General features: G+C 41.0%; 1 pseudogene; it reads right to left on the reverse strand.

The window, feature by feature from the left end:
* Window positions 1-5,509: 5,509 nt before the first annotated feature.
* LOC110123392 (T cell receptor beta constant 1-like) lies at window positions 5,510-23,211 on the reverse strand (annotated as a pseudogene).
* Window positions 23,212-23,679: the final 468 nt, after the last annotated feature.

Below are 23,679 nucleotides of genomic sequence, written 5' to 3' on the forward strand. Positions count from 1 at the left end.
GAGCAGTTATATACACATTCAGATAACTAACATTTGCTTTGCTAATATGTATCACTGTAAATCTAAGACAGGACACAGAACAATAGATTGAAACATTTGTAGAAGCAATGAAACAGGCAAATTAGCTAGTTGCCATGGATTTTTAATTGGAAAATTGCTGAGTAGATCCAGGCATGGTATGGTATTTTACCTTAGTATCTTCCCTTATCAGATCATTTCAATAATTTGAGGATGTGAGAAAGAAGCAGCACATCTTTTGTCTTACATAGTTTGTGATTGCAGGAAAAGGGTGTTCGATATTCTATATCTGAAAGACTAGAAGGCTTTTAGTCCTCAGGGCAACGACCAGTGTGTTTTAACTCTGCTCCCTTGGGCACATGGAGCTTTAGAACTTCCTATAAACCCAAGTTCAACACTGTTCCTTTGCCTAAGTCTCACCTCTCTGAGTAAGCTAGTATTCATGCTACCCTCAGGAGCATGGGTAAGCAAGTTTCATCTAGAGAACTAAAGTGAATGCCCACGGAATTTCATGTAGAAAGAAAACAATCTTCCAATCCAAAGCACAAGGTCTTGTCTGTTTAGTAAACACAAATGTGTGTCTTCTTGCTTAAACCCTTTAGTGTTGCAAGTTATTGTTCTTATCAAAACTTTAGTAAAACGTCAAGCAAGCCAGTATAATTAGGAGCAACCTTGACTGGAAAAGGAGTCTATGTTCCCTGCCAGGAGAAAGCTCTAGATAATAATACTTGACCAAGAAATGTGTCCACTCCAGGCTGTGTGACTGCAGCAAGTTGTTTCCCTTTTTCTTTCACATATTTATATTTATGGGCTTCCCAGGCGGCTCAGTGGTAAAGAATCCACCTGTCAATGAATGAGGCGCAGGAGATGCAGGTTTGATCCCTGGATTGGGAAGACCCCTGGAAGAGGAAATGACAACCCACACCAGTATTCTTGCCTGGGTAATCCCATGGACAGAGAAGCCTGGCGGATTACAGTCCATGGGGTCACAAAGAGTACAAGTGACACAATCATTTAACAGTTTGCGAAGGACACAGCTCAGCACTATCATTTAATAGTCACAAAGGTCATGACTGAGCACAGTCATTTAATAGTTATTTTATTTCTTTTTTTTAAGGCACATTTTATAGAGAGAATAAAGGCTGAGCACAATTGAGTTCCCAGAAGCTAGAATGGATATCCAGCCTATTAAATTGATCATATCACCAAACGTTAGCAAAGTCCTTCATATTCCAGCCTTATCAGCAAACTCGTCCGTCTGTATAGGTATTTAAATACTGCAAGACCTGAAACAAAGCAGAAGCTGGGAACACACAGTTTGCTTTGGTTTGAAGAATTTTTTTTTTTTAATCAAAACAGCATTTTCAATGTTAAACAAGGAATGGTGAAGCCCTCTAACTCTTCAGGGCTATAACTGTCAGTTCCTGCTGGTTAGTTTTATTTTCAGTACTGTTTGCAAAGACTGTTTCAGTACAAATAATCTGTGGGAGAGAGACTTCTCTGAGTGGGGTCTGAGGCCAGATCCAGGGCACTCTCTTACTAATACCATTTAAAGACAAAACTCAAGTGAGCACTCCTGGATGGCAACTTACTCTTGGCCTGTGGATCCATCAGACTGGCTTTTACATGGAAGTTCCTGAGGATGAATGTGTGTGATTTAATCTGCTTCTCAAACCCAGGATACCTGAACACTTGCTCGAGATCCCCAAGGAAAACAGAGATCTTGAAAGGACAAAGCAAAGTTCACCACCAACTCCTTTATGATGGTCTCCAGTGATAGATGTAACACGGAGAACATGCCTACCATCAGATGGTCCCCAGAGCCCGGGACCCCAGCAGGAGGACCACAGCCACAACCATGGGCCACCCAACTTGGAGTATCAGACCTTCACTTCCTACCACGTCTCCCAGCATGCAACAAACAATAATTTTGTTGAATGGATGAGAGAGTATCGCCCTCATGACAATGAAAGATGCTCTGGAGCGAAGAGCCTGGATGGAGGGAACTGTGCGTGTCTCATCACCTGTAAAATGTGAGAGTCAGTGGCCTTATTCTGCACAACACACACACCCAGAACACACACACACCATATGTGTGGGACACACACACACACACAGAACACAGCACATACACAACGCACACACAGAACCTTTTTCATGGGAGTAGAGTAAGCAGAGGGCCTTGGTCCCTTTGGGCTGCTATAACAAAAGACACAGTCTTGGAGGCTTATAAACAATAGATGATTCTGGAGGCTGAAGCCCAAGTGTGGTTCCGGTCAGGGTCAGGGTCGGGTCCACGTGGACCTCACAGGGAGGAAGGGGGAGGGGTCCCGTGGTCCTTCTATAACAGCACTGACCCCGTTCCTGAGGGCTCCACCCTCACAATGAAGAGTCTCCCCTAGGCCCCACCTCCTAATACTGTCACATGGCCATCAAGATCTAACGCGTGAATCTAGGCACAAACGTAGCCGGAGCTGAAGTGAACATCCCTGGGCCAAACTTTTGAATTATTGCTTTTTCTATCTTTTTTACTTAACAAGATAAATTTAAAAGCCAGATGTGATTAACCAGGATTATTATGCTTTTTAAAATTAAAATTAATAGAAATGTTGCACCAACTTTGCATACTTGTGATAAACCACCCTTGATTGTGGTGTATAACTATTTTTATGCTTTGTTGGGTTCTATTTGCTAATATTTTCATGTAGATTTTTCTGTTTATGTTCATGAGAGATATTGGTCTGTAGTTTCCTTTCACTTTTTAGAATTCATTTTTGGCTGTGCTGGGCCTTCATCGCTATGTGAGATTTTCTCTAGCTGCGATGAACCGGGGTTTCTCTCCACTTGTGGTGCATGGGCTTCCCTTTGAGGTGGCTTCACTTCTTGTGGAGCACAGGTTCAGGAGGTGTGGTGCACAAGCTTAGTCGCTCTGTGGCATGTGGAGTCTTCCCAGACCAGGGATAAAATCTGTGTCCCCAGCATTGGCACATGGATTCTTATCCACTGTACCAACAGGGAAGTTCATTGTATGACTTCTGTTGTTTTAAATTTCTTAAGGTGTGTCTGTGGCCCAGAATGTGGTATGGTATATCTTTGTGAATCTTCCATGTGAGCATGAGAATAACGTGTGTTCTGTTGTGGCCATAATTAAAAGATGTGAATTGTATCCAGTTGATGAATGTTATTTTTTTGATATTTATTTATTTGGCTGTGTTGGGTCTTAGTTGTGGCACCCTGGATCTGCATTGCATCATGTGGAATCTTTTGTTTCCGATCACAGACTCTCTAGTTGTGATGTGCAGGCTCAGTAGTTGGGGGTGTGGGTTCTAAAGCATGTGGCTTCATAGTTGCAGCACACGGGATTAGTTGCTCCGTGGCATGTGGGCTCTTAGTTCCTGAACTGGAGTTTGAACTCACGTCCTTTGCATTGCAAGGCAGATTCTTAACCACTGGACCACCAGGGAAGTTCTTAGATGTTATTGTTGAGTTTAACTGTGACCTTCTTGATTTTCTGCCTAAAGATCTGTCCATTTCTAACAGACAGGTTTTGATATCTCCAGTTCGGATAGTGGATTTACCTATGTCTTTTGCACTTCTATTAGTTTCTCCTTCACACAGTTTATCCATTATTAGGTTCATTCACAAGAAGGATTGTTATGTCTTCCTGATAACTGATCCCTTCACCATTATTTAATGCCCTCTTTATCCCTGATACCTTTCCTCACTTTGAAGTTTGTTCTCTGAAATTAATAGGCTAATCCTGCTTTCTCTTGACTACTGTTTACAAGTGTATTTTCCTTCCTCTGTCTTTATACAAAGCATGAGTTTCCTATAGACAATGTATGACTGAGCCTGCTGTTTTGATCCAGCTTACAATCAATTATTGGTCATTTATACCACTGACTTTCAAAGTGATTATTGATGTAGTTGGATTAGTATCTACCATATCTGTTACTGTAGTTTATTTGTTGCCCTTCTCTGTCTAATTTTTTTCTACACTTTTTCTGCCTTTTGTGATTTTACCTGAGCATTTTGCATGATGTCATTTTCTCCCTTTTATTAGCATATCACTTAAATATTCTTTTTTACTTTTTTTAGTGGTTGCTGTAGAGCTTGCATCATACATTTACAGCTAATCAAAGGCCACTTTCAAATAATGTCATAATCCAAAGGTAGTATAAATACCTAAAACAACAAAATAATCCTAGACCCTTCATTCGATCTCTTGTATCTTTGCTTCATTCAATCCTTTGTATCTTTGTCATTTTTTAAATTTATATACAAGCATGTTGTTGTTGTTTTCTAGTCACTAAGTCATGTTCGACTGTTTGTGACCCATGGACTGTAGCCTGCCAGGCCCTTCTGTCCGTGGGATTTCCCAGGCAAGAATACTGGAGCAGGTTGCCATTTCCTTCACCAGGGGATCTTCCTGACCCAGGGATCGAACCTGGATCTCCTGCATTGGCAGGTGGATTCTTTACTGCTGAGCCACCTGGGAAGCCCATATATAAGCATGCATTGGCATATATAAGTATATAATATATGCTTGCATAATTGAATATACTGTTGGTAGTATTATTTAACAAAATGTTATCTGATAGATACATGAGAAATAAGAAAAATAAAAGTTTATTTTGACCTCACTTTTTCTTTCTTACTTTATGTAGGCCTGAGTTTCTGACCTTCTCTCTAAACAACTGTTTTTTCCTTTTGTCTAAACAATTTATTTTTTTCCTTCTCTAAACAACTTATTTTTACCATTTCTTGCAAGGCAACAAATTCACTCAGTCTTTGTGTGGCTGAGAAAGTCTATATTTCTCCTTCATCTTTGATAGATAATTTTGCAAGATATAGACTTCTAAGTTAGTCATTTTTTTCTCAACACTAAATACTGTACTCTCTTCTTACTTTCATGGACTCTGAGAAATCAAATATAATCCTTAACTTTGTTTCTTTAGGGTGTTAGAGAATGCTTAAAGAAAATTTATGCAATGCAAACTTTAACCCTTCATGAAGCAATCAGTCCCCACTAGGAAAACTGCAAAATGGGGGTGAAAGCAAGAAACTTTTCTAAGAAAGAATGAAGAACAAGATGGAGACAAATATGAAATTTCTGATTGGCTGGGCAACATAGTCAATCTTGTTTAGGATGAGAAGGAGCAAGGTCATAACTATAGAGCCCAGAATTGGCTTGGCCTTTGGGGATTGACTGGCTGGATATGCAGTGTTTCTGGTTCAGAGAAGAATTATGGCCAGAGACACAAAAGTCATGTTAAGTTTTGTGTGTTTTTTTTGTCCATCATGACACTTTTATTGATTCAGTCAATTTCACATGTTCGGGGTGCGGCACTCCACCTGCAGGGCAGCTGAGAGAAGGAGCAGACATCCATAAAGGAAGGAGATTAGAGAAAGAGAGAGAGAAACTCTTGAGCAACACAGACTGGAAAGATGTTAAGGAGAATCCAAGGCCAGAACGACTTGGGATGCACTTTTGGAGCTGGTCTCAGGAATCCTTCTCCTTCACCATGGCCATCAGCACCAGGACGCTGACCAGCACAGCATACAAGGTGGGCTTCCCCAGCAGGATCTCATAGAGAAGGGTGGCAGACAGGACCCCTTGCTGATAAGACACGGAGGTGACACCACAGTCTGCTCTGCCCCAGGCCTCAGTGCTGATGTTCTGGGTGACAGGCTTGGCCCTGTCCTCCTCCTCCACTTGTCCTGGTCCGTGAGCCCATGGAACTGGACTTGGCAGTGAAAGTGGTTGCGGGGGTTGTGCCAGAAGGCGGCGTCACTCTCAGCTGGCTGCTCAGACAGCATCTGGAGTCATCTCGCGTGGGGTCGTGCTGACCCCAGTCGTGACATGCTTCCTGTTCATCCACCAGGTCAGTTCCACATGGTCGGGGTAGAAGCCCGTGGCCAGGCACACAAGTGTGGCCTTCTGGGCCCAGGAGATCTCTGCTTCCGAGGGTTCGAACACAGCCACCTTGGGTGGATGCACCTGGCTCAGATCGTCTACGACTGTGAGCTTGGTGGCTGGGCAGAAATACTGCTCATATGAGCGTGGAGGAAGAGCCCCACACTCCGTGTTAAGTTTTAATTTGCTGCCACGGCACCATAGGCAGGAGCAGCTCAATCTTGGACCTAGAAAGTTATTTCAACACCAGACAAGATGCTTTTCTTGGTTTTCCCCCCTCTGATGTCTCTCAAGATTTCTTGTTTCTTTAGTCTTACATAAATTGAGCATAAAATTCCAGCCAGTATTGTTTCATAACCCTAAAAAAGAAGATGCTGTTAAAGTGCTGCACTCAGTATGCCAGCAAATTTGGAAAACTCGACAGTGGCCATACAACTGGAAAAGGTCAAATTTTATTCCAATCCCAAAGACGGGCAATGCCAAAGAATGTTCAAACTACCACACAACTGTGCTCATTTCACATGCTAGCAAGGTATTCCTCCAAATCCTTCAGCTGGGCTTCAGCAGTATGTGAACTGAAAACTTTCAGATGTACAAACTGGATTTAGAAAAGGCAGAGGAACCAAGGTCAAATTGTCAACATCTATTGGATCATAAAAAAAGCAAGAGAATTTCAGAAAAAAACATCTACTTCTGTTTCATTAACTATGCTAAAGCATTTGATTGTGTGGATAACAACAAACGGTGGAAAATTCTTAAAGAGATAGAAATACCAGATCATCTTACCTGCCTCCTGAGAGACTTGTATGCACATCAAGAAGCAACAGTTAGAACTGGGCATGGAACAATGAACTGGTTCAAAATTGGGAAAGGAGTACATCAAGGCTGTATATTGTCACCTTGCTTATTTAACTTCTATGCAGAGAACATCATGTGAAATGTGGAACCGGATGAGTCACAGACTGGAATCAAGATTGTCGGGAGAAATGTCAATAACCTCAGTTATGCAGATGATACCACCCTTATGGCAGAAAGTGAAGAGAAACTAAAGAGCCTCTTGATGAGAATGAAAGAGAAGAGTGAAAAACCTGGCTTAAAACTCAACATTCAAAAAACTAAGATTATGGCATCCCGTCTCATCACTTCATGGCAAATAGATGGGGAAATAATGGAAACAGTGACAGACTATTTTGGGGGGGCTCCAAATCACTGCAGATGGTGACTGCACCATGAAATTAAAAGACACTTGCTCCTTGGAAGAAAAACTATGACAAACCTAGACAGCATATTAAAAAGTAAAGACATCACTTTGCCAACAGGTGCGTGACTATTCAAAGGTATGGTTTTTCCAGTAGGCATGTATAGATGTGAGAGTTGGACCATAAGGACGGCTGAATGCCAAAGAATTGAAGCTTTCACACTGTGGGGCTGGAGAAGATTCTTAAGAGTCCCTTGGACTGCAAGGAGATCAAACCAGTCAATCCTAAAAGAAACCAATCCTGAATATTCATTAGAAGGACTGATGCTGAAGCTCCAATACTTTGGTCACCTGATGCTAAGAGCCAGCTCATTAGAAAAGACCCTGATGCTGGGAACGATTGAAGGCAGGAGGAGAAGGGACAACAGAGGATGAGATGGTTGAATGGCATCACCGACTCAGTGAACATGAGTTTGAGCGAGTTCCAGGAAACCATGAAAGATGGGGATGCCTGGAGTGCTGTAGTCCATGGGGTTCCAAAGAGTGGGAAACAACTTAGTGACTGAACAACAACTTGTTTCATATGTTTCATTTGTTTCTCTCTGCTCCTTCAGTTAGACTCTGATGACCCCCATGTGGGTTAGGTTTGAGCTCCTAGGTTTCCCCAAGTGCAGCCTTATTAAGAAGAACAGAGTGCTCTATCTGTCAGAGTATAAAGGGTTTTCTCACTGATATTTAATGTAAGGACCTGGTTGAGCTCCTCAGGATAAACCCCAAAAAAATAAAGTCTGACCCTCTTTCCACTGTTTCCCCGTGTATTTCCCATGAAGTGATGGGACCAGATGCCATGATTTTAGTTTTCTGAATGTTGAGCTTTAAGCCAACTTTTTCACTCTCCTCTTTCACTTTCATCAAGAGGCTCTTTAGTTCTTCTTCACTTTCTGCCATAAGGGTGGTGTCATCTGCATATCTGAGGTTATTAATATTTCTCACAGCAATCTTGATTCCAGCTTGTGCTTCCTCTAGCCCAGCGTTTCTCATGATGTACTCTGCATGTAAGTTAAATAAGCAGGGTGACAATATACAGCCTTGATGTACTCCTTTTCCTATTTGGAACCAGTCTGTTGGTCCATGTCCAGTTCTAACTGTTGCCTCCTGACCTGCATACAGGTTTCTCAAGAGGCAGGTCAGGTGGTCTGGTATGCCCATCTGTTTCAGAATTTTCCACAGTTTATTGTGATCCACCCAGTCAAAGGCTTTTGCATAGTCAATAAAGCAGAAATAGATATTTTTCTGGAACTCTCTTGCTTTTTCGATGATCCAGCAGATGTTGGCAATTTGATCTCTGGTTCCTCTGCCTTTTCTAAAACCAGCTTGAACATCTGGAAGTTCACGATTCACATATTGCTGAAGCCTGGCTTGGAGAATTTTAAGCATTACTTTACTAGCATGTGAGATGAGTGCAACTGTGCAGTAGTCTGTAGTAAAATGCTTATAAACCATGTCCACAAGAAAGGCACAGGATCTGTATAAATAAAGCAACTGAGTCATTCTGAAAGAAGTAATGGAAAATGCCAACAGAATGGAAAAGTATGAGAAGAATAAAAGTATCCATTTCTCCCAAATTATCATAGAATTCAGTCTTAAAGGACCACAATACTTTACAAACATTTACCATGTTAAACTATTAGCACCATTCTCAAATTGGTAGCTTTAGATGAAATATGAGTGTAGTGTTACATCCATAATTTATTTTGGCAGCTAAATGATATTAAACTAGATAAACACTAGTCTTATCTTTATAAAAATAAATAAGATTTAATTACATCTTCAAAAGCATTTAAATTCAGCTTAATTTCTCATTCTGATTTCTTTATATTTTTCATTCCAGTTTATCTTTTAATTTTAAAGATAATGTTGAAGTAATATAATTTTCATTGAACAAATTGAGGTTATCTATTGAAGGGAAAGTAATGTTTAAATGGAAAAAAAATTGAGTCATACTTTGTAAACTTTTAATGCCTTCATTTTAGCAAAATCACTGTTTTCAATTATTTATATAAATACCCCTTCCCCCCCCCCAAAAAAATAAATAAATAAATAAATAAATACCCCCTTCCCTTCAACAGAACATGAAAACTGTGCAGTGATAGTGGTCTTGGATATTTTATCAAATTTCAGTCACATAGCACTCATAATTTCACACATGTTAAAGTCTCGTCTTGGAGATTCACATATTACTTGGTAGTTTATTGGTATTTGTAATTTTATCTTTAAAAAAGTAAATAAGACACACTCACCTCACTTGTACTGTGGCTCACGACTGTTAGGAGGGGCTGCAAGGGAGTTCCTGAGTTCATCTGAGAAGCTGGCAGATGGGTGGGGAAGCGCGGGCGTCCTGATTGAGGAGCCGGAGAGGGGACAGGGCACAGGGGGAGCCTGGAGGAGCTCTAGGCCCAGAGAAACTATGGAGGGGCTTTGACCACGCTTTCTTGACCACAGTACTTATTTATTTTTACTGCGGTATCTTTATGCTTTTATTTGTACCTTTTACTACTGTAATACAGACAAAATGGAAGACAAGTATTGGACTGTGGTAAATTCAGCAATGTCATATCACTTAATCTAGTCCTTGGTGAGGATTATTCTCAACATCATGATCTATGAAGCTATAGCACTGATTATTGTAAAACCCTTTTTGCATAAGCATGAAAATACAGTATCATGGGTCTGAAATGTTTCTGAAACAATCTCATAAGAAATAGAAACTTTTATTTGTTTTTTAAATATTTATTTTTCTGCACCTGGTCTTGTTTGTGACATGTGGGATCTAGTTCCCTGACCAGGGATTGAATCCAGGAGGAAAAAATGCATTGCCTAATTGCATTGGGAGAAAAAAAATTTTTTCCCTAATTTTTATTTAGTTGTTAGCTCTGAATATGGCCACTAGGTTTCTATATAGGACAGTCTGGATATGATGAAGAATTTAAGAATAGAAGACTTAGGAGTTTTGTGGTGGTAAACAAAGCAAAACAGGGGAAAGAGCAAGTTAACACTTTGCTCTAAATGTGAGACAAGTGCAAGTTCAAAAACGCAAAACGTGGTGGAAAAGGCCTCTCCAGTATTAATTGAGGAAAATATTGTGTGATGGGCCAGGCAGTTTCCAATCCTGTGAACTGTACATTCTAGTAGGCAGAGGGGACACCCCATTTTCTGAACCCCAAGCATGCCCTTGACGTGTTTTTATCAGAGAGTGTGGTTGAACCTATTTGAGTTGTGTGAAGCAGCAGAATCCAGTGAGCCAAAAATGCACACGCTCTGACATTCTGCAGTTTATGAGGAAAGCCTTACAAACAGGTTTTAGTGAACAGATTTCACTCCTCATGTTGCTTCCATTAAATATTTTTTTTTCCATTTATTTTTATTAGTTGGAGGCTAATTACTTTACATCATTGCAGTGGTTTTTGTCATACATTGAAATGAATTAGCCATGGATTTACATATATTCCCCATTAAATATTAACTGTTCCATGATGAGGCAGAACCAAACAGGGTCAAAATCACACATGGATCATTGGAGTCAGACTTTGTAAAAAATGTTTGCCATGCTAAGTCACTTCAGTCGTATCCAACTCTTTGTGACCCCAAAGATTGTAGCCCACCAGGCTCCGCTGTCAGTGGGATTTTCCAGGCAAGAATACTGGAGTGGGTTGCCATTTCCTTCTCCTTAAAAAAAAAAAGTTTATTTATGTATGTATTGATTTACGGCTGCGCTGGGTCTTCGTTGCTGCATGGGCTTTTCTCTAGTTGCAGGGAAGGGGCTACTCTAGTTGCAGCGCATGGGCCTCTCATTGCAGTGGCTTCTCTCGTTGTGGCATGCAGGTTTGCTGCTTGTGGCACGTGGACTCAGAACTTGCGGGCGCTGTGATGTGCGTGCTCAGTACTGGGGGCCCAGGGGCTTAGTTGCCCCACAGCATGCGGGATCTCTCTGGATCAGGGATGCAACCCAGGTCTCCTGCTCTGGCAGGGGATTCTGTACATCTGAACCACCAGGGAAGCCTTGGGGTTAGTCTTTTGATAAGTGAGCCTCAACAAGATATAGCTGAGCCTTATGGATGACCATGGTCCTCTTACTTGCATTCATTCTCCCTAATAATAATCACTGGCATTTATTGAGCGCTCTCTGTGTACCACGCAATCACAATGCTCTTTAAATGCATTATCCAATTTGTTATGTAACTGTACCAAAGATATGTTGGATATTGATGTTTAATGTCCCATTTTCAAGTAAAGTGCATTCACCACCATCTATTAATACTGTTTCCATGAGCTCAGCTTCTCTGGCTTAATCCTGTTATGGAAGGCTTGCAAGACACAGGTCTCAGCAGGTTATAGTTGAAGGATTTTCTTCTAATGTATTCTTTTATCATTCACGTTTAATGTTTTTGTGTTATGCCTACTGGTGTTGTTTCTTACTGAAATTAGTCCATTTCTACCTAAGTACATCTCATAATGTCAGCATATTATTTGTGAATTCCATAATTGTAGCTTAAATCGTGGATGATACTTTGGCATGAGTTATTTTTTTCTTAATTTTGTAATCCTATGTTTATTGGTTTTTTATGCAAAACCTTCTCTTGATCATCACTTTCTCCTTTCCTCCTGTCTATGATTTTTATCTGTTTCTTACAACTTAAATCGATTTGTTAAAAAAAATCTTATCATCCAGGTGGCCTGTAAAATACTTTCTGCTATTTTTAGATAAGAAAAGGGAGAAAAGAATTCCCTGGTGGGCCAGTGGTTAGGGCTCCATGCTTCCACCGCAGGGGCTCAGGTTTGACCCCTGGTCAGGGAACTAAGATCCCACAAGCCACTGGGCCACTAAGCCCATGAGCCACAACTAGAGAAGAGCCATGTGCTGCAAGGAAGACCCAGCACAGTAAAAATGAAAATATTCCCTCCCTCCTGTGTCCCACCTCATCCCACACCTCTAGCCTGATACATATGTGTACTCATGACTGATTCACATTGTTGTAGGCAGAAACCAACAAGACATTGTAAACCAATTATCCTCCAAACAAAAATTTTAAAAAATAATAATATCAGGCCTCCCCTCAAAAAATCAGTGGAATATGTAATGAAGGTACATGAGTCAAAATTCATTTATTTGAAAAAAAAAAAGTTAACAATGTATAAATTTAAATGAAAAAAATTTTAAAAGTCATGAACTTTGCTTTATCTTCCCGGCTTATGTATTAACCCTTTCCTTTCCCAGGGGTAGGGGGTGGAAATCTCATGAACTAAAACAGAATATATTCGAGAAAGACAAGTATTTGAGAAGAATTGCAGCAAATTTGCAAATATTTATTGGCTTGTGCAAATTCAATAGCTAAATCACTTTATGAATTTTTCCTTTTTCTCTCATGAACCCTTTCTAAATGACTCAAGATGCTGTCATTGGTAACTCACATGGAGCCTGGCTATTTTTAATTATTGGTTCAGAATTCAGAAAGACAAATAAATACATATGCAAGTGTTTGTGTATTCACTCAAATTTTCATTTAAAATTTCAGAATCAATAGCAAATGAATATATTAACTCTTTTGCTCTAGGGAGTATATTTCTACTTTCAATATTGGTGGTGGATGCTTAGTCACTAAGTTGTGTCCAACTTTTGTGACCTCATGGACTATATAGCCTGTCAGGCTCCCCTGTCCATGGGATTCTCCAGGCAAGGATACTGGAGTGGGCTGCCACGTCCTCCGCCAGGGGATCTTCCCAACCCAGATATTGAACCTCATCTCCTGCATTGGCAGGAAGATTCTTTACCCCTGAGCCATCAGAAGTCCATTTTCAATAATAAATGACTACAACTACTGTGCATTTTTGAGCTGAGTAAGGTAACACAGAGTCAAATTATGTTATTTTTCTATTCATGAAACAATATTTAATGTGATGAACTAAGGGCAAAGTCATCTTTGAAACTGCGTTATCAGAGAAATAGGTAATTAAATTAACTTTTAACCCAAGAAGGTTCTGCAGTGGTGATCTGACATTGATTAAAGTTGTATGAAAACCACAGTGTTTTCACAAACTGTTTAAGAAGAGAGAAAAAGTTGTAACCATGCATCTAGGTATATCTTCTCTTCCTGGAGTTGCAGTGCCTTTCAGAAATGCATGTCTTTACCCCTGTCCCAGAACTGATTTTCAAGTGTGCACAGTTTCAATTATTAATCATTATGGAATCATGGGAAGCAAATCCTTTCTTAGATGCACTCATCTTAACCATTAATATCATCCTGTCTTTAGTACATTCAAACATCAGCTTTTCACCTCATCGTCATCTACCTTTGGATCCACATACATTTCTGATATTTTTTGAGACCAGAAAAGCCTAAGGAAGAAGAAAGCCCAGAAAATAAATAATTACGTTGTTTTCTCCATGTGTACTTGCAAATTGTCAGCAATTTCTCATTTTTCCATGACCTGAGGTTAGTTTTCCCTTAGTGAGTTTTTCTTCACACCTTTAATATGTGCTGTGTTTTATCACAGAAAATGCTGCTTTTCAATGAATTCCAATCTCTTCTTTGAAAGCTGTCAGAAATGTTCAGCCTTGTGTGAACAAAAGAACAAAAACTGCCTAGAACAAATCTGAAACTGTAATACCTGAATGCTATTCTCCACAAAGAAATAAACAAGTGTTTTAGAACAAGATAATAGTAATATAATAAAAATAAGATTGGGAGTAACAAAAGAATCAAGCAATAAAGTTTGAAGACACATTTTAGCTCGGGAAAGCAAACATAAGTTGTGGATAATTTGTATGTGCTCAAACAAATTAATTAGTGCACTTTCAGGGTGAAATGCACATTGCTCTGTTTAAGGATGTTTCTTTTTATCTAGACAGATATCTTAATGCCCAATCCAAGGGGAAGATATCTAAAAGTCACATTATGTGTGCACTATAATTATATCATGTCCATAGTTTGAATAATTCTGAGTTTGTATATTTACATAAAAAGTTTCACTGGAAATCCAGAACCACAACTAAATTTGTTCAAAAGGTCAGTGGTATTGACGGGTAAGAAGCAAAGTCAGGTGAATCATCTGGAGAACAGAGCAGAAACTATTTTAAAATAAACACCAGTTTAAACTGTTCTGACTATGGCATTTGGTATGCCTGAGTAAATAGGATATTGTTTCATAAGACAATTTAAAAATGACATGAAAAAAGAACAACCTTCCAAATTAACAGCTTAAAGTCCATTTTGTAGTACTGAAATAAAAGGACGAAGTTTGAAAAAAGAGAAGAATCAATAAAAACATATTTGTGAGGAGATGAGAGTACCCGCCTTTTGTTTAAATAGTGTGTTGATTGAATATTGGCTTGGATTACTGCATTCAGCCTTTGAAACCGTTCCATGCACAGCACTGATGCTAACTTCCAATGTAATGCCAGGGCTGAGTCACCAGAACCGGGTGGTGGGATTTTACCAGTAAGGCTTTGTGCTGTCCCGTTTCAGTGTGGACCACAGGAGAATGTGGGAGATGTTGCAGGGCCTCAGGCAGAATAGGGTTAGGATGAGCACAGTCACTGCAAGCTGGTGTGCTGGTGATAACTTGCATTCTAAGATGCGCCTTCAGAGGCAGATATTATTGAATGGTAAGAAAAAAAAAAGATATTTCCCTTGATATGAAATTAACCCTCATGCTCATTACTATGTATGAAATAGTAACAAATGAGAACGTACTATATAACAGCGAACTCAGTGCTCTGGAAGAAAGTCCAGAAATGAGGGGGTTTATGTACATGTATAGCTGATTCACTTTGCTGTGTGGTAGAAATGAACACAAAATTGTAAAGCATCTATACTCCATTTAAAAAAAAAAAAAAACCTGATTGGATACAAGGCACTTGTGTAGGCTCTAGGGTGGCAAGCACTGGATAAGCAATCGGAACCTGTCCTCGTGGAGCTCAAGGTCTAGTGGGGAGAAAGAGAAGATGGGGGATTAATAAATCCATAAACAAAGGAAACTGCAGAGATATATGTCGTTAAGTGCTGTGAACAAAACAAGAGCGAAGCGATTTAGGGAATTTCTGGCGATGATACAGTGTTTGTAAGGATGGCTAAGGGTATCTCTCTAAGAAGGTAGCATTTGAACAACAGCCTGAGAGTGCAGGAGCTCCGTGTGTGCCAGAGACGAGGGGACACTTGTGGAAGCGTGTTCTCAGGAGAGGGAACAGAACCTGCGAAGACCCTGAGGTGGGGGTGCAGCGAGGAGGCCTGTCTGGGGCCAGTGAGTGGGAGCAGGACTGAGGAGGCGCAGGGCGTGCAGGTTATTTATTGTGACGACTGTGACTCCTGCTCCAAGTGACAGGAAGGCTTTTGAGGGGAGTGGTAAAGAGAGGTTTTTGTCGACTTAGTGTGAACAGCCATTAGATTTACATTTAACCTCCAATTCTATCACACTGAGGATTCGATTTTAAGTTTCCAATATAATATTAAGGCTTCTTAGGTGGTGCAATGGTAAATAATCCACTTGCCAGTGAAGAGATGCAAGAGACACAGGTTCGATTCCTGGGTCGGGAAGATCCCCTGGAGAAGGAAATGGCAACCCACTCCAGTATTCTTGTCTGGAGAATCCCATGGCCAGGGGAACCTGGGGGGCTACGATCCATGGGGTCGCAAAGAGTCAGATACAACTGAGCATATTGTCAAATGAAGAAAAGCATTAGAAATGCCCAGGGGTCCAGTGGCAGCTGGAGAATGAGATGTTGACTGTCTCGTGAATATGAAACCATCTTAGGAGATGATACACACTTTCTCTAGCATATAAACCCTTCTATAACCATAGTACTCTACAAAAGGCACTTTCTGACTTTCAAATATTTCATGTGTATGTATTCTTTCTGTTATAAAGAATGTAAGATAGTAACAGCGCACTTTATTGATCATTAGAAAATATGTGTTTAACAGAAAGTTGTTTTCAAAAAGCAGAAAAACACCCAGCAAAGATCATTAAAATGATTTATTTTTAAATTCCCTTCTTAGAGTAGGTCACTGCAGTCAATAAATGTGTTTTGCATCCTTTTCAGCACAGTTATAGTCTTGCTATTTAAGACTTACAGCGTGGACCTTTTGTTAGTCTTATTTTTTTGGTTTTGATTATTGTTTTATTTTTGGCTGTGCTGGGTCTTCTTGCTGCACACAGGCTTTGTCTAGCTGCTGAGACAGGGGGCTACTCTCTAGTTGCCGTGTGTGTGAGGGCTTCTCCTTGCTGTGGCTTCTTCTTTGCTGTTGTCGAGCATGTTGTGGGCTCTGGGTGCACGGGTTTCAATAGTTGTAACTCTTGAGCTTAGTTGACCACAGCATGTGGGATCTTCCCAGACCAGGGATTGAACCCACGTTCCCTGAATTGACAGGTGGATGCTTACCCAGTGGACCACCAGGGAAGTCCCAGTTGTTAGTCTTGATACATGACGCTGTGCCCCTGGATCTTGGCGAGTTGGTTTTAGACTCACAAACCCTACAAGTGTGTCTCACTGGAAATAAAGCTGTGATGATTATCTTACTCCTGAGAAACAGTCATCAGAAACATTAGTCTAGTTTTTATTGATGTAAACACACTATTTTTCACAGTGAACCATAGTAGGCCCTGGAATGTTTCTGTCGTCCTCGATGCTTGAGAAGAAAAAGTTTTCCTTTTTTTTGTATTGAATTACTAGTCATGAGTAAGGAAGTCTAATCTTTTTTTTTTTTTTTCCTTGACACACCTGGGTAAATAATTCAAATGTAATCCTTTCTTTTAAGTGATAAGAAATCGTAAATTGTCTAATATGTGCTTAACTGACTTTGTGCTTAAGATCACCAACAGTGAGACTAAAAATGATAATAATGAAACACAGCCATTATTTCTGCTGATGATGAATTTTTAATAGTAAGTACAGAGCTGAACCTCTACTATTCTCTTGCCATTTATGTAACATGAGCCAAAATATTTCCATTTTAGATCCCATTACATCGTATTCCTTGGTGGCTTAGAGGGTAAAGCGTCCGCCTGCAATGCAGGAGACCCGGGTTCAATCCCTGAGTCAGGAAGATCCCCTGGAGAAGGAAATGGCAACCGACTCCAGTATTCTTGCCTGGAAAATCCCAAGGACAGAGGAGCCTGGGAGGCTGCAGTCCTTGGGGTCGAAAAGAGTCGGACACGACTGAGCGACTTCACTTTCACTTTCACATTGTGTTATAATTGTGGAAATTGTCACAGTTCCCCACTCCACACTTTAGGAATGTGTTGTAACAAATTTTTATAAGTCAAGATATATAGGTCAAGCAAGTTGTTTCCACTTGGAAAAATAACCAGGCTCAGCCTGCGGCAAACCTTCAGGAAACATCTCAGTGGGCTGTTTAGTTGGCAGAATAACATGACCAAAAGAGAGCCAATTACATGAGAAAAATAAGGGCCACTTTTGTCAGCCATGGCATGCATAGTTTTCTTGCAATAAAATGATGGTTATAGTCCTTGTTTATCTGAAGTTTTTAAATGTTGTGTTACAATAATATTTTCCTTCAGTACATTTCACCATCTTGTAACATTTCTTTGCAATCATATAACATTACTCAATATTCTTACTTAGTAAAAATGGGCTCAATGTTTTTTTTTCTAAAAATTTATTTTGAAATTTATTTGGCTGCCCTAGCTCTTAGTTACAGCACGTGGAATCTTTCATCTTCATCGCAGCATGCACACTCTTTAGTTGTGGCATGTGGGGTTGAACTCACACCCCCTTCACTGGGAGCATGGAGTCTTAGCCACCGAACCACCAGGGAAGTCCCTGGACTCGGTATTTTTGATTCATCTAATTGCCACTGTCCTTCCTTTTATGATACATTTGGTCTTGTGCTTGAGCATTTACTATTTGAAATAAATTCACTATGCTTCCATTTATTATGTACTTTTCTCCACTGCAACATGGTATCTTAGATTCCATCTGGTTTAGGTCATGGAGATGAGAGTGAGGGATGAAGTGTGTGTGGAGCTAATAGTACCATCAGTCCCAGTTTTCCCCAAACATGAATTCAGAAACACCCTTCACTCCTCCATCTCTGAGTCCCTCTGTTTTGTGGAACACACCGAGCACTGCTGATCAAATAGAGCCTTACTGTTTTCCTTTGACCTGTCATTGTTAATGGGCTTACCTGGTGGCTCAGATGCTAAAGAATCTGTCTGCAGTGCAAGAGGCCTGGGTTTGACCCCTGGGTTGGGAAGATCCCCTGGAGGAGGGCATGGCAACCCACTCCAGTATTCTTACCTGGAGAATCCGCATGGACAGGGGAGCCTGGTGGGCTACAGTCCCTGGGGTCCCAAAGAGTCAGACACAACCAAGCGACTAAGCACAGCGCAGCACATCATTGTTGATGAAGCAATTATAGGCCTCCGCTAGTGGCTCGGGGGGTAAAAAATCCGCCTGCAATGCAGGAACCACAGGAGACTCGGGTTTGATCCCTGATCAGGAAGATCGCCTGGAGCAGAAAATGGCAACCAGTCAGGGAAAGTTTCATTTTAAGGAATCCTATATGTTGTTTTCTCTTTCTCAAAGGCCCTCTGTTCCCTATCAGTTCCTGGAAAACAGGAACGAAAAGAGCTGCAGGCAGTTCTCAGGACTGAGGTCATGAGACGGAGCGCATACGTGGATTCCTTTCCGTAACCTTTTACTTTTCTGTAAAACTACTTAGTCGTGTTCCTATTTCTCAAGATATGGATCGTCTTCTGGCCCTGTGACATTGTTATGCCCCTAGTTACTCTTGTTATGGCCCTATGATGATTTTTATTTCCTTAGTTACTGTTCTTATGAGTCTGGTTTCGGTGTTCTTGCTCAATTTTATTTTCTGCCTAAAGCTTCCTTGTATGACAATATATAAGCACACGCTGCCTAAAATAAAGCACCCTTGTTTCACTCGAGAATTGGGTCCCCCACATGCTTCTTTTCATCGCTTTCTCTTCGTCGACTCTCGTCCCTGGGTCCCAGTCTGCAAACATGACAACAGCAACCCATTCCAGTATTCTCACCTAGAGAATCCCACGGACAGAGGAGCCTGGCTGGCTACAGTCCGAGGGATCACAAAGAGTAGGACATGACTAAAGCACGCACCCACGCATGTGACAAGTACCCTTCAGTACCTCAATGAAACAGTAACCACCAGTAATATAGATATTTCCATCCTACTTCTATAAAAGCAACAGGAAATACTTTTTTAAAAAATTGGGTCTCATATTCGCTTTGTTTCTGTTCAGTTGCTAAGTTGTATCCAACTCGTTGTGATCCCATGGACTGCTGCCTATTCATACCATTCATGGGGTTTGCCAGGCAAGAATATTGGAGTGGGTTGCCATTTTCTTCTCCAACAGACCACATTTTGTCAGAACGCTTCCCTGTGACCTGTCTGTCTTGGGCAGCCCTGCATGGCATGGCTCATAGCTTCATTGAGTTATTGCAAGCCGTAGAGAATCCACCTGCAATGCGGGAGACATTGTCCTGCCCCTTTGCCAGGACAAGGCTCTAATGTATAAAATAGATAACTAATGAGAACCTACTATATAGCACAGGAAACTCTCTCAATGCTCTGTGGTGACTTAAAGGGGAAGGAAATCCAGAAAAGAGGGGATATGTGTGTACACGTGGCTGATTCACTTTGCTGTACTGCAGAAATGAACACAACAGTGTAAAGAAGCTAACTATACTCCCACAAAAGAAAGTGAAGAAAAATAACAAGACTGCTACAGTTCTGCTCACAGTCATTAGAATGAGCACAGCTCAGTCAGAGATGCAGGAATCTTCTAAAGCCTTATGAAGTATTCAAAGCATCATTCATGAGATAAGAAAATGGTGAATAAGATGAATGTTAGCTAAGCCTGCTGTGGTAATCATTTCACAACACATATCAATCAAAACTGTCATGCTGTATGCCTTAAACTTAAATAGGGATGTATGTCAATTATTTCTCAATAAAGCCGGAAAAGTAATAAAATAAACTTTAAAATTAAAAAACAAAAAAATTAGGTCTTATTGGGGCCATTTATATAAGCCCCCTGAGAAGCCTTCTGTCTTCAGGGGGGGTCTTCCTTCAAACAGCAACCTCCCCTTTTGAAGTTTCAGTGTTTCTTCAGTCCCTATGTGCGAAATTCAAAGCCTCTGAAATGGTGTACAGAAGTGCTCCGAATCTCAAACTTGTAAATCACCCTCACCTTCTCTTACATCCTAACACTTCTTTGTCTTAGGTATACCGAGTCATTTGTGATTATTTCTGTTCATCTTCTCTGCACACGTTGTTCTCTCCTGACTGCCTGGAAAACTCCCAGCATCCTCTAAAAGGTAACCTAAGTGTTAATGTCCCTAAACTGAATCCTATTCAGGATTGAGCACCTCCCCTGAAAGGTTTTCTTCTGGACCCTGGACCTGCTTTCCTTGTGCTGGGGCCTGGCTCAGCCTGGCGACCCGCTACGCTGAAGCCCCACGGTGAGCTGTATGTGCCATGAATAATTTGTATCATAACACATCAGACACCACTGAGCAACTGAACAAGGACTCACAAGCAAATCTTTGACAGTTGCTATTGCAAGGAATGGCCACAAGACTACAGGCTTTTCTCAAACCCAATTGTGAGTACCTGGAAAATGAAAGCTTTTGAGAATTTTAATTCAGGGTTGTAATTTAGTGTGGAATGTACCTGAATGAAAACCCAAAAGCTTTTGTGTTTTTCCTGAGTATTCTTTTTTAAATTAAACTTTAGTTCTTATTATAGTAACACTGATAGGCAACGTGTTGTTGGTGGCAGATGAATGGAATATATTTTCTATTTTGCTGTTATGTTATTTCTGCTTTCTCACATTGTGCCCTGATTAAGTCTAGAGACGTAACTCTGTTTCTTTTAATTTGCCATCTAAGCCACTGGGGAAACCCCTCATCGCTTTAGCAGAACAAAATTTATACCACTAAAGTTAGAAATCTGATTATGAAATAACATGTTCCCAATTATTTGGAAGTAGTTAGGTCTTTCTCTTTGAAAGGAATGATTTTGAAATAACCCAAACTTTGGGCAATCTTGAATTTCTGTGTTAAAATAGCAGAGGTATTTGAAACATTCTTTCCATTTATTTGAACTCTTCTCTGACAAACTAGACCACACAGTTCTTTTGCCCATTAGGCTCAGGCAGTTTGATAAAAGAGAATGAAAAAAGCAAGACATCTCAGATGTCCTGAGACAGTCTGGTAAGTGATTTGTCCCACAAGAAACTGCGAGGCTTGAGTTCACTGCTGCTGATGCATAATACACCTCATAAGCATGGACGGGTGACTGAGCATGATCTTTTGTCAACCAGAGACCAAGGGTTTCAGGAAAAGTGACAGTAAGCTCTCGCCTCCCACTGACTGTGAATCTGACTTCCTGAGCTCTTGAAAGTGAAAGTCACTCAGTTGTGTCTGATTCTTTGTGACCACATGGGCTGCATACTCCATGGACTATACAGTCCATGGGATTCTCCAGGCCAGAATACTGGAGTGGGTAGTCTATCGCTCCTCCAGGGGATCTTCCCAGCCCAGGAATCGAACCAGGATCTCCTGTATTGCAGCTCAGATTCTGAGCTTCTTTCTTTAATGAATTCCATCCCATTGCTTTCCTCCCTGATGACTGATGGTGACAATAGCCCACAGAGCACAAGGTCTGGTCCAATACCTGATGACGGGCTCTTCTCTTCCCTTTCCAGTCCTGCCTTTTCACCTCTTTCTCTTTCGTCTGCTCATTGCTCACCTTTGGATTATCATTGGGAGGCAGTGGACAGGTATTATCCTTCATCCAAAACAGAACAAGTGAAAATGCATTGCTATCCCAATAGGAACATTTTAATTTAGACATAAGAGCAACTTACAATGAATATGGACATGTACGGTTTTCCGTAGATTTGTTCTTGTTCAGTCACTCGGTTGTGTCTGACTCTTTGGGACCCCATGGACTGCAGCACGCCACGCTTCCCTGTCCTTCATCATCTCCCAGAGTTTGCTGAAGTTCATGTCCATTAAGTCGGTGATTCAATCCAACCATCTCATCCTCTGTCACTCCCTTCTCCTCCTGCCCTCAATCTTTCTCAGCATCAGGGTCTTTTCCAATGAGTCAGCTCTTTGCATCAGGTGGCCAAAGTATTGCAGTTTCAGCTTCAGCATCAGTCCTTCCAATGAATATTCAAGTTTCATTTCCTTTAGAATTTACTGGTTTGATCTGCTTGCAGTCCAAGGGACTCTCAAGAGTCTTCTCCAGAACCACAGTTTGAAAGCATCATTTCTTCAGTGCTCAGCCTTCTTTATGGCCCAACTCTCACATCCACACATGACTACTGGAAAAACTGTAGCTTTAACTAGACAGACATTTGTCAGCAAAGTAATGTCTCTGCTTTTTAATATGCTGTCTAGGTTGGTCATAGCTTTTCTTCCAAGGGGCAAGCATCTTTTAATTTCATGGCTGCAGTTACCATCTGCAGTGATTTTGGAGCCCCCCAAAATTAAGTCTGTCACTGTTTCCATTGTTTCCCCATCTATTTGCCATGAAATCATGGGACGGGATGCCATAATCTTCATTGTTTGAATGTTGAATTTTAAGCCAGCTTTTTCACTCACCAGTTTCACCCTTATCAAGAGGCTCCTTAGTTCCTCTTCACTTTCTGCCATAAGGGTGATGTCAGCTGCATTTCTGAGGTTATTGATATTTCTCCTGGCAACCTTGATTCCAGCTTGTGATTCATCCAGCCCAGCATTTCAGTGATGTATTCTGCATAGAAGTTAAATAAGCAGGGTGATGATGTACAGCCTTGATGTACTCTTTTCCTGATATGGAACCGGCCGCTTCCTCTGCCTCCCCTTGGGACCCTGGTTGGGCGGAAGTGGCTGCCACGTGACGGGGGACACAGCAGCTTGGAAAAGCACAAGTGACCTGGAAGTGGGGCCTCCCTCCCACTCTCACCCATGCAGCTGGACCACGCAGAGGCAGACGCCCCAGTTCTGGCCAAGCCTTCCCGCAGTGCCCATGACACTCTGCCTGCATCCTGCAGACACCAATCTCGCAGATAACCTGCTCCAAGCATCCAATTCAGAGAGAGAGCAGTGAACAATGGGATACATGTGTCTTTCTCAATTTTGGTGACAATATACAGCCGTGTACAGTTCTAACTGTTGCTTCTTGACCTGTATACAGATTTCTCAGGAGGCAGGTCAAGTAGTCTGGTATTTTCATCTCTTTAAGAATTTTCCACAGTTTAGTGTCCAGTTTATTAGAACTGGACATGGAAAAACAGACTGGTTTCAAATCGGGAAAGGAGTACATCAAGGCTGTATATTGTCACCCTGCTTATTAAACTTATATGCAGAGTACATCATGAGAAATGCTGAGTTGGATAAAGCACAAGCTGGAATCAAGATTGCCGGGAAAAATATCAATAACCTCAGATATGCAGATGACACCACCATTATAGCAGAAAGCGAAGAACTAAAGAGCCT

This window comes from Odocoileus virginianus, chromosome 33 (genome assembly GCF_023699985.2).
Source record: "Odocoileus virginianus isolate 20LAN1187 ecotype Illinois chromosome 33, Ovbor_1.2, whole genome shotgun sequence".
Classification (NCBI taxonomy): Eukaryota; Metazoa; Chordata; class Mammalia; order Artiodactyla; family Cervidae; genus Odocoileus; species Odocoileus virginianus.